Source organism: Stenella coeruleoalba, assembly GCF_951394435.1.
Source record: "Stenella coeruleoalba genome assembly, contig: scaffold_196, whole genome shotgun sequence".
Lineage (NCBI taxonomy): Eukaryota > Metazoa > Chordata > Mammalia > Artiodactyla > Delphinidae > Stenella > Stenella coeruleoalba.
The window spans coordinates 594,498-605,616 of record NW_027646425.1 but is presented as its reverse complement, the minus strand read 5'-3'; the positions used below and the strand labels follow the sequence as shown (position 1 = coordinate 605,616).

Here is an 11,119-nt window from a genome sequence, read left to right as displayed (position 1 = left end):
TTGAGCAAGGAGTAGCTCTTGTCTATTCCATATTTGGCTTAAGGAACTTTATCTGTGCTCATTTCAATCTCTGGTTTTATGCAGCACCCCAACTCACCTTTACCCTTAAGCAAGCATAAGTTGTTTTTCTAAATTTGAGTCCCTGTTCTGTTCTGTAATTCAGTTCCTGTGTAGCCAAGTTTACATTCCGTGTATTACTGATATCTTATGATGTTTCTTTTTCTGTGTGACTTACTTCAGTTAGAATCATCATACCTGAATCCACTCATTGTGCTGCTAAGGGCCTGATGACACAGATTTCATTGCTGAGTGATATTGTTTTGTAAGTAAATACCACAACTTCTTTATCCATTTTTCACTTTCTGCGATGTTGAACTTGTACTGTAAACGAGGTTCTTGTAAACAGAGCCGTTCCAAACTTTGGGGTGGCTGTGTCTTTTTGATTTTAATTTCCCTAAGCTATAGGACCATAAGTGGAAGTGCCCTAGGTTCTGTTGCTTTGTTTTTTAGATGTTTCAGGAAGCACCATACACTTCTCCCGAGTGGTTGTTGGCAATTTACATCCCGCCCATCAGCATAACAAGGCTCCCAGTTCTCCATGGCCTGTCCTTCCTTTCTGGATTTTACACTTTTTTCAGATGGCCCTTTTGACCGGGGGGAAGTGAGACTTCATTGTAGTGCAGATTTCCTTTGCAAGCTTGCTTGGTTGGCCAAAAAGGGCGTATGCGTTTTTTCCTGAATATATTCAGGAAAAAACGCATACGCCCTTTTTGGCCAAGTGCATCATTGTGGACGTTCTGCCTCTTTTCCTATGCTTTCAATGCAATTCCAGTCTACCTCCTGAAATCGGTTTCCTGCAATTCTGCCCCGCTTTCAAGTCCTCTTGGCAGCCTTACTTCAGTCTATTTTTGGACGATAGCTGTCATTTATAACTCTGCAGGTTTGTGAATTACAGTGCCCCTGAGCTCCTTTCTTCAACTCGCTTTCTTTTGAGCTGGCCGCAACACCGCAGGATGGCTTCAGGCCCTAATCTGGTTGCGGCCCGGCATGCTGAGCCTTTGGTTAATTCCTCTTCCTGGTGGGAAATGAGAGTTAAATTTGCCCGTCCAGACACCTCCAGCTAGCCTCTCATTGGTTTCGCTATTCCTGTTCATCTTCCGCAGAAATTGCAAACTGGGCCAAACAGGAGGTTAAAGGCGCTGACTCTCCAAGTGGGGAGAGTGTTCGTAAAGCGTCTGGAATGTTGCACCCGAGTACCAGGGGAGGAAAACTGAGACATATTTGAACACGTCTCCCGTTCACATGGTTGATCATACTTGGGTTCCACATGCATGTTTTAGCTGAAGGAAGAATACCTTAAACCTGGAGAGTTAAGACCCGTGTAATGGGTACCATGCAATATGACTTCAAAGGGTCTTCATTTGCTCACCAAACCTCTCCAATCCTATCACTGCTGCGTTTATGCCCCTGTACACATGCTTGATTCTCTTTCGGAGACATAGCAATCCATAGGTTTTAAGATACTTACTAGTCAGGTACATTCTTAGGCGTTTAATATGCGGTGTTGAGTCCATTTCGTTGAGCAAGGAGTAGCTCTTGTCTATTCCATATTTGGCTTAAGGAACTTTATCTGTGCTCATTTCAATCTCTGGTTTTATGCAGCACCCCAACTCACCTTTACCCTTAAGCAAGCATAAGTTGGTTTTCTAAATTTGAGACCCTGTTCTGTTCTGTAATTCAGTTCCTGTGTAGCCAAGTTTACATTCCGTGTATTACTGATATCTTATGATGTTTCTTTTTCTGTGTGACTTACTTCAGTTAGAATCATCATACCTGAATCCACTCATTGTGCTGCTAAGGGCCTGATGACACAGATTTCATTGCTGAGTGATATTGCTTTGTAAGTAAATACCACAACTTCTTTATCCATTTTTCACTTTCTGCGATGTTGAACTTGTACTGTAAACGAGGTTCTTGTAAACAGAGCCGTTCCAAACTTTGGGGTGGCTGTGTCTTTTTGATTTTAATTTCCCTAAGCTATAGGACCATAAGTGGCAGTGCCCTAGGCTCTGTTGCTTTGTTTTTTAGATGTTTCAGGAAACACCATACACTTCTCCCGAGTGGTTGTTGGCAATTTACATCCCGCCCATCAGCATAACAAGGCTCCCAGTTCTCCATGGCCTGTCCTGCCTTTCTGGATTTTACACTTTTTTCAGATGGCCCTTTTGACCGGGGGGAAGTGAGACTTCATTGTAGTGCAGATTTCCTTTGCAAGCTTGCTTGGTTGGCCAAAAAGGGCGTATGCGTTTTTTCCTGAATATATTCAGGAAAAAACGCATACGCCCTTTTTGGCCAAGTGCATCATTGTGGACGTTCTGCCTCTTCTCCTATGCTTTCAATGCAATTCCAGTCTACCTCCTGAAATCGGTTTCCTGCAATTCTGCCCCGCTTTCAAGTCCTCTTGGCAGCCTTACTTCAGTCTATTTTTGGACGATAGCTGTCATTTATAACTCTGCAGGTTTGTGAATTACAGTGCCCCTGAGCTCCTTTCTTCAACTCGCTTTCTTGTGACCTGGCCGCAACACCGCAGGATGGCTTCAGGCCCTAATCTGGTTCCGGCACGGCACGCTGAGCCTTTGGTTAATTCCTCTTCCTGGTGGGAAATGAGAGTTAAATTTGCCCGTCCAGACACCTCCAGCTAGTCTCTCATTGGTTCTCGCTATTCCTGTTCATCTTCCGCAGAAATTGCAAACTGGGCCAAACAGGAGGTTAAAGGGACTGACTCTCCAAGTGGGGAGAGTGTTAGTAAAGCCTCTGGAATGTTGCACCCGAGTACCAGGGTACGAAAACTGAGACATATTTGAACACGTCTCCCGATCACATGGTTGATCATACTCTAGGTTCCACATGCATGTTTTAGCTGAAGGAAGAATACCTTAAACCTGGGTAGTTGAAACCCGTGGAATGGGTACCATGCAATATGACTTCAAAGGGTCTTCATTTGCTCACCGAACCTCTCCAATCCTATCACTGCTGCGTTTATGCCCCTGTACACATGCTGGATTCTCTTTTGGAGACATAGCAATCCATAGGTTTTAAGATACTTACTAGTCAGGAACATTCTTAGGCGTTTAATATGGGGTGTTGAATCCATTTCGTTGAGCAAGGAGTAGCTCTTGTCTATTCCATATTTGGCTTAAGGAACTTTATCTGTGCTCATTTCAATCTCTGGTTTTATGCAGCACCCCAACTCACCTTTACCCTTAAGCAAGCATAAGTTGGTTTTCTAAATTTGAGACCCTGTTCTGTTCTGTAATTCAGTTCCTGTGTAGCCAAGTTTACATTCCGTGTATTACTGATATCTTATGATGTTTCTTTTTCTGTGTGACTTATTTCAGTTAGAATCATCATACCTGAATCCTCTCATTGTGCTGCTAAGTGCCTGATGACACAGATTTCATTGCTGAGTGATATTGCTTTGTAAGTAAATACCACAACTTCTTTATCCATTTTTCACTTTCTGCGATGTTGAACTTGTACTGTAAACGAGGTTCTTGAAAACAGAGCCGTTCCAAACTTTGGGGTGGCTGTGTCTTTTTGATTTTAATTTCCCTAAGCTATAGGACCATAAGTGGAAGTGCCCTAGGTTCTGTTGCTTTGTTTTTTAGATGTTTCAGGAAACACCATACACTTCTCCCGAGTGGTTGTTGGCAATTTACATCCCGCCCATCATCATAACAAGGCTCCCAATTCTCCATGGCCTGTCCTGCCTTTCTGGATTTTACACTTTTTTCAGATGGCCCTTTTGACCGGGGGGAAGTGAGACTTCATTGTAGTGCAGATTTCCTTTGCAAGCTTGCTTGGTTGGCCAAAAAGGGCGTATGCGTTTTTTCCTGAATATATTCAGGAAAAAACGCATACGCCCTTTTTGGCCAAGTGCATCATTGTGGACGTTCTGCCTCTTCTCCTATGCTTTCAAAGCAATTACAGTCTACCTCCTGAAATCGGTTTCCTGCAATTCTGCCCCACTTTCAAGTCCTCTTGGCAGCCTTACTTCAGTCTATTTTTGGACGATAGCTGTCATTTATAACTCTGCAGGTTCGTGCATTACAGTGCCCCTGAGCTCCTTTCTTCAACTTGCTTTCTTGTGACCTGGCCGCAACACCGCAGGATGGCTTCAGGCCCTAATCTGGTTCTGGCACGGCACGCTGAGCCTTTGGTTATTTCCTTTTCCTGGTGTTAAATGAGAGTTAAATTTACCCGTCCAGACACCTCCAGCTAGTCTCTCATTGGTTCTCGCTATTCCTGTTCATCTTCCGCAGAAATTGCAAACTGGGCCAAACAGGAGGTTAAAGGCGCTGACTCTCCAAGTGGGGAGAGTGTTAGTAAAGCGTCTGGAATGTTGCACCCGAGTACCAGGGGAGGAAAACTGAGACATATTTGAACACGTCTCCCGTTCACATGGTTGATCATACTTGGGTTCCACATGCATGTTTTAGCTGAAGGAAGAATACCGTAAACCTGGAGAGTTAAGACGCGTGTAATGGGTACCATGCAATATGACTTCAAAGGGTCTTCATTTGCTCACCGAACCTCTCCAATCCTATCACTGCTGCGTTTATGCCCCTGTACACATGCTTGATTCTCTTTCGGAGACATAGCAATCCATAAGTTTTTAAGATACTTACTAGTCAGGTACATTCTTAGGCGTTTAATATGCGGTGTTGAGTCCATTTCGTTGAGCAAGGAGTAGCTCTTGTCTATTCCATATTTGACTTAAGGAACTTTATCTGTGCTCATTTCAATCTCTGGTTTTATGCAGCACCCCAACTCACCTTTACCCTTAAGCAAGCATAAGTTGGTTTTCTAAATTTGAGACCCTGTTCTGTTCTGTAATTCAGTTCCTGTGTAGCCAAGTTTACATTCCGTGTATTACTGATATCTTATGATGTTTCTTTTTCTGTGTGACTTACTTCAGTTAGAATCATCATACCTGAATCCACTCATTGTGCTGCTAAGGGCCTGATGACACAGATTTCATTGCTGAGTGATATTGCTTTTTAAGTAAATACCACAACTTCTTTATCCATTTTTCACTTTCTGCGATGTTGAACTTGTACGGTAAACGAGGTTCTTGTAAACAGAGCCGTTCCAAACTTTGGGGTGGCTGTGTCTTTTTGATTTTAGTTTCCCTAAGCTATAGGACCATAAGTGGAAGTGCCCTAGGTTCTGTTGCTTTGTTTTTTAGATGTTTCAGGAAACACCATACACTTCTCCCGAGTGGTTGTTGGCAATTTACATCCCGCCCATCAGCATAACAAGGCTCCCAGTTCTCCATGGCCTGTCCTGCCTTTCTGGATTTTACACTTTTTTCAGATGGCCCTTTTGACCGGGGGGAAGTGAGACTTCATTGTAGTGCAGATTTCCTTTGCAAGCTTGCTTGGTTGGCCAAAAAGGGCGTATGCGTTTTTTCCTGAATATATTCAGGAAAAAACGCATACGCCCTTTTTGGCCAAGTGCATCATTGTGGACGTTCTTCCTCTTTTCCTATGCTTTCAATGCAATTCCAGTCTACCTCCTGAAATCGGTTTCCTGCAATTCTGCCCCGCTTTCAAGTCCTCTTGGCAGCCTTACTTCAGTATATTTTTGGACGATAGCTGTCATTTATAACTGCAGGTTTGTGAATTACAGTGCCCCTGAGCTCCTTTCTTCAACTCGCTTTCTTTTGAGCTGGCCACAACACCGCAGGATGGCTTCAGGCCCTAATCTGGTTCCGGTACGGCACGCTCAGCCTTTGGTTATTTCCTCTTCCTGGTGGGAAATGAGAGTTAAATTTGCCCGTCCAGACACCTCCAGCTAGCCTCTCATTGGTTCTCGCTATTCCTGTTCATCTTCCGCAGAAATTGCAAACTGGGCCAAACAGGAGGTTAAAGGCGCTGACTCTCCAAGTGGGGACAGTGTTAGTAAAGCGTCTGGAATGTTGCACCCGAGTACCAGGGGAGGAAAACTGAGACATATTTGAACACGTCTCCCGTTCACATGGTTGATCATACTTGGGTTCCACATGCATGTTTTAGCTGAAGGAAGAATACCTAAAACCTGGGTAGTTGAAACCCGTGGAATGGGTACCATGCAATATGACTTCAAAGGTCTTCATTTGCTCACCGAACCTCTCCAATCCTATCACTGCTGCGTTTATGCCCCTGTACACATGCTTGATTCTCTTTCGGAGACATAGCAATCCATAGGTTTTAAGATACTTACTAGTCAGGTACATTCTTAGGCGTTTAATATGCGGTATTGAGTCCATTTCGTTGAGCAAGGAGTAGCTCTTGTCTATTCCATATTTGGCTTAAGGAACTTTATCTGTGCTCATTTCAATCTCTGGTTTTATGCAGCACCCCAACTCACCTTTCCCCTTAAGCAAGCATAAGTTGGTTTTCTAAATTTGAGACCCTGTTCTGTTTTGGAATTCAGTTCCTGTGTAGCCAAGTTTACATTCCGTGTATTACTGATATTTTATGATGTTTCTTTTTCTGTGTGACTTATTTCAGTTAGAATCATCGTACCTGAATCTACTCATTATGCTGCTACGGGCCTGATGACATAGATTTCATTGCTGAGTGATACTGCATTGTACGTAAGTACCACAAGTTCTTTATCCATTTTTCACTTTCTGCGATGTTGAACTTGTACTGTAAACGAGGTTCTTGTAAACAGAGCCGTTCCAAACTTTGGGGTGGCTGTGTCTTTTTGATTTTAATTTCCCTAAGCTATAGGACCATAAGTGGAAGTGCCCTAGGCTCTGTGGCTTTGTTTTTTAGATGTTTCAGGAAACACCATACACTTCTCCTGAGTGGTTGTTGGCAATTTACATCCCGCCCATCAGCATAACAAGGCTCCCAGTTCTCAATGGCCTGTTGCCTTTCTGGATTTTACACTTTTTTCGGATGGCCCTTTTGACCGGGGGGAAGTGAGACTTCATTGTAGTGCAGATTTCCTTTGCAAGCTTGCTTGGTTGGCCAAAAAGTGCGTATGCGTTTTTTCCTGAATATATTCAGGAAAAAACGCATACGCCCTTTTTGGCCAAGTGCATCATTGTGGACGTTCTGCCTCTTTTCCTATGCTTTCAATGCAATTCCAGTCTACCTCCTGAAATCGGTTTCCTGCAATTCTGCCCCGCTTTCAAGTCCTCTTGGCAGCCTTACTTCAGTCTATTTTTGGACGATAGCTGTCATTTATAACTCTGCAGGTTTGTGAATTACAGTGCCCCTGAGCTCCTTTCTTCAACTCGCTTTCTTGTGACCTGGCCGCAACACCGCAGGATGGCTTCAGGCCCTAATCTGGTTCCGGCCCGGCATGCTGAGCCCTTGGTTAATTCCTCTTCCTGGTGGGAAATGAGAGTTAAATTTGCCCGTCCAGACACCTCCAGCTAGTCTCTCATTGGTTCTCGCTATTCCTGTTCATCTTCCGCAGAAATTGCAAACTGGGCCAAACAGGAGGTTAAAGGCGCTGACTCTCCAAGTGGGGAGAGTGTTAGTAAAGCGTCTGGAATGTTGCACCCGAGTACCAGGGGAGGAAAACTGAGACATATTTGAACACGTCTCCCGTTCACATGGTTGATCATACTCTGGGTTCCACATGCATGTTTTAGCTGAAGGAAGAATACCTTAAACCTGGAGAGTTGAGACCCGTGTAATGGGTACCATGCAATATGACTTCAAAGGGTCTTCATTTGCTCACCGAACCTCTCCAATCCTATCACTGCTGCGTTTATTCCCCTGTACACATGCTTGATTCTCTTTCGGAGACATAGCAATCCATAGGTTTTAAGATACTTACTAGTCAGGAACATTCTTAGGCGTTTAATATGGGGTGTTGAATCCATTTCGTTGAGCAAGGAGTAGCTCTTGTCTATTCCATATTTGGCTTAAGGAACTTTATCTGTGCTCATTTCAATCTCTGGTTTTATGCAGCACCCCAACTCACCTTTACCCTTAAGCAAGCATAAGTTGGTTTTCTAAATTTGAGACCCTGTTCTGTTCTGTAATTCAGTTCCTGTGTAGCCAAGTTTACATTCCGTGTATTACTGATATCTTATGATGTTTCTTTTTCTGTGTGACTTATTTCAGTTAGAATCATCATACCTGAATCCTCTCATTGTGCTGCTAAGTGCCTGATGACACAGATTTCATTGCTGAGTGATATTGCTTTGTAAGTAAATACCACAACTTCTTTATCCATTTTTCACTTTCTGCGATGTTGAACTTGTACTGTAAACGAGGTTCTTGAAAACAGAGCCGTTCCAAACTTTGGGGTGGCTGTGTCTTTTTGATTTTAATTTCCCTAAGCTATAGGACCATAAGTGGAAGTGCCCTAGGTTCTGTTGCTTTGTTTTTTAGATGTTTCAGGAAACACCATACACTTCTCCCGAGTGGTTGTTGGCAATTTACATCCCGCCCATCATCATAACAAGGCTCCCAATTCTCCATGGCCTGTCCTGCCTTTCTGGATTTTACACTTTTTTCAGATGGCCCTTTTGACCGGGGGGAAGTGAGACTTCATTGTAGTGCAGATTTCCTTTGCAAGCTTGCTTGGTTGGCCAAAAAGGGCGTATGCGTTTTTTCCTAAATATATTCAGGAAAAAACGCATACGCCCTTTTTGGCCAAGTGCATCATTGTGGACGTTCTGCCTCTTCTCCTATGCTTTCAAAGCAATTACAGTCTACCTCCTGAAATCGGTTTCCTGCAATTCTGCCCCACTTTCAAGTCCTCTTGGCAGCCTTACTTCAGTCTATTTTTGGACGATAGCTGTCATTTATAACTCTGCAGGTTCGTGCATTACAGTGCCCCTGAGCTCCTTTCTTCAACTTGCTTTCTTGTGACCTGGCCGCAACACCGCAGGATGGCTTCAGGCCCTAATCTGGTTCTGGCACGGCACGCTGAGCCTTTGGTTATTTCCTTTTCCTGGTGTTAAATGAGAGTTAAATTTACCCGTCCAGACACCTCCAGCTAGTCTCTCATTGGTTCTCGCTATTCCTGTTCATCTTCCGCAGAAATTGCAAACTGGGCCAAACAGGAGGTTAAAGGCGCTGACTCTCCAAGTGGGGAGAGTGTTAGTAAAGCGTCTGGAATGTTGCACCCGAGTACCAGGGGAGGAAAACTGAGACATATTTGAACACGTCTCCCGTTCACATGGTTGATCATACTTGGGTTCCACATGCATGTTTTAGCTGAAGGAAGAATACCGTAAACCTGGAGAGTTAAGACGCGTGTAATGGGTACCATGCAATATGACTTCAAAGGGTCTTCATTTGCTCACCGAACCTCTCCAATCCTATCACTGCTGCGTTTATGCCCCTGTACACATGCTTGATTCTCTTTCGGAGACATAGCAATCCATAAGTTTTTAAGATACTTACTAGTCAGGTACATTCTTAGGCGTTTAATATGCGGTGTTGAGTCCATTTCGTTGAGCAAGGAGTAGCTCTTGTCTATTCCATATTTGACTTAAGGAACTTTATCTGTGCTCATTTCAATCTCTGGTTTTATGCAGCACCCCAACTCACCTTTACCCTTAAGCAAGCATAAGTTGGTTTTCTAAATTTGAGACCCTGTTCTGTTCTGTAATTCAGTTCCTGTGTAGCCAAGTTTACATTCCGTGTATTACTGATATCTTATGATGTTTCTTTTTCTGTGTGACTTACTTCAGTTAGAATCATCATACCTGAATCCACTCATTGTGCTGCTAAGGGCCTGATGACACAGATTTCATTGCTGAGTGATATTGCTTTTTCAGTAAATACCACAACTTCTTTATCCATTTTTCACTTTCTGCGATGTTGAACTTGTACGGTAAACGAGGTTCTTGTAAACAGAGCCGTTCCAAACTTTGGGGTGGCTGTGTCTTTTTGATTTTAATTTCCCTAAGCTATAGGACCATAAGTGGAAGTGCCCTAGGTTCTGTTGCTTTGTTTTTTAGATGTTTCAGGAAACACCATACACTTCTCCCGAGTGGTTGTTGGCAATTTACATCCCGCCCATCAGCATAACAAGGCTCCCAGTTCTCCATGGCCTGTCCTGCCTTTCTGGATTTTACACTTTTTTCAGATGGCCCTTTTGACCGGGGGGAAGTGAGACTTCATTGTAGTGCAGATTTCCTTTGCAAGCTTGCTTGGTTGGCCAAAAAGGGCGTATGCGTTTTTTCCTGAATATATTCAGGAAAAAACGCATACGCCCTTTTTGGCCAAGTGCATCATTGTGGACGTTCTTCCTCTTTTCCTATGCTTTCAATGCAATTCCAGTCTACCTCCTGAAATCGGTTTCCTGCAATTCTGCCCCGCTTTCAAGTCCTCTTGGCAGCCTTACTTCAGTCTATTTTTGGACGATAGCTGTCATTTATAACTCTGCAGGTTTGTGAATTACAGTGCCCCTGAGCTCCTTTCTTCAACTCGGTTTCTTTTGAGCTGGCCACAACACCGCAGGATGGCTTCAGGCCCTAATCTGGTTCCGGTACGGCACGCTCAGCCTTTGGTTATTTCCTCTTCCTGGTGGGAAATGAGAGTTAAATTTGCCCGTCCAGACACCTCCAGCTAGCCTCTCATTGGTTCTCGCTATTCCTGTTCATCTTCCGCAGAAATTGCAAACTGGGCCAAACAGGAGGTTAAAGGCGCTGACTCTCCAAGTGGGGACAGTGTTAGTAAAGCGTCTGGAATGTTGCACCCGAGTACCAGGGGAGGAAAACTGAGACATATTTGAACACGTCTCCCGTTCACATGGTTGATCATACTTGGGTTCCACATGCATGTTTTAGCTGAAGGAAGAATACCTAAAACCTGGGTAGTTGAAACCCGTGGAATGGGTACCATGCAATATGACTTCAAAGGTCTTCATTTGCTCACCGAACCTCTCCAATCCTATCACTGCTGCGTTTATGCCCCTGTACACATGCTTGATTCTCTTTCGGAGACATAGCAATCCATAGGTTTTAAGATACTTACTAGTCAGGTACATTCTTAGGCGTTTAATATGCGGTATTGAGTCCATTTCGTTGAGCAAGGAGTAGCTCTTGTCTATTCCATATTTGGCTTAAGGAACTTTATCTGTGCTCATTTCAATC

At 43.8% G+C, this 11,119-nt stretch overlaps 1 long non-coding RNA gene across 1 annotated transcript in view; it reads left to right on the top strand.

The window, feature by feature from the left end:
* The first annotated feature begins 203 nt into the window (after positions 1-203).
* Positions 204-11,119, top strand: part of LOC307181116 — a 145,255-nt gene continuing 134,339 nt past the window's right edge. Inside the window, exons 1-3 of the long non-coding RNA XR_013825911.1 lie at positions 204-322; positions 4,979-5,064; positions 9,717-9,798. This is a non-coding gene — a long non-coding RNA (uncharacterized lncRNA). The remainder of the gene's footprint in view (positions 323-4,978; positions 5,065-9,716; positions 9,799-11,119) is intronic.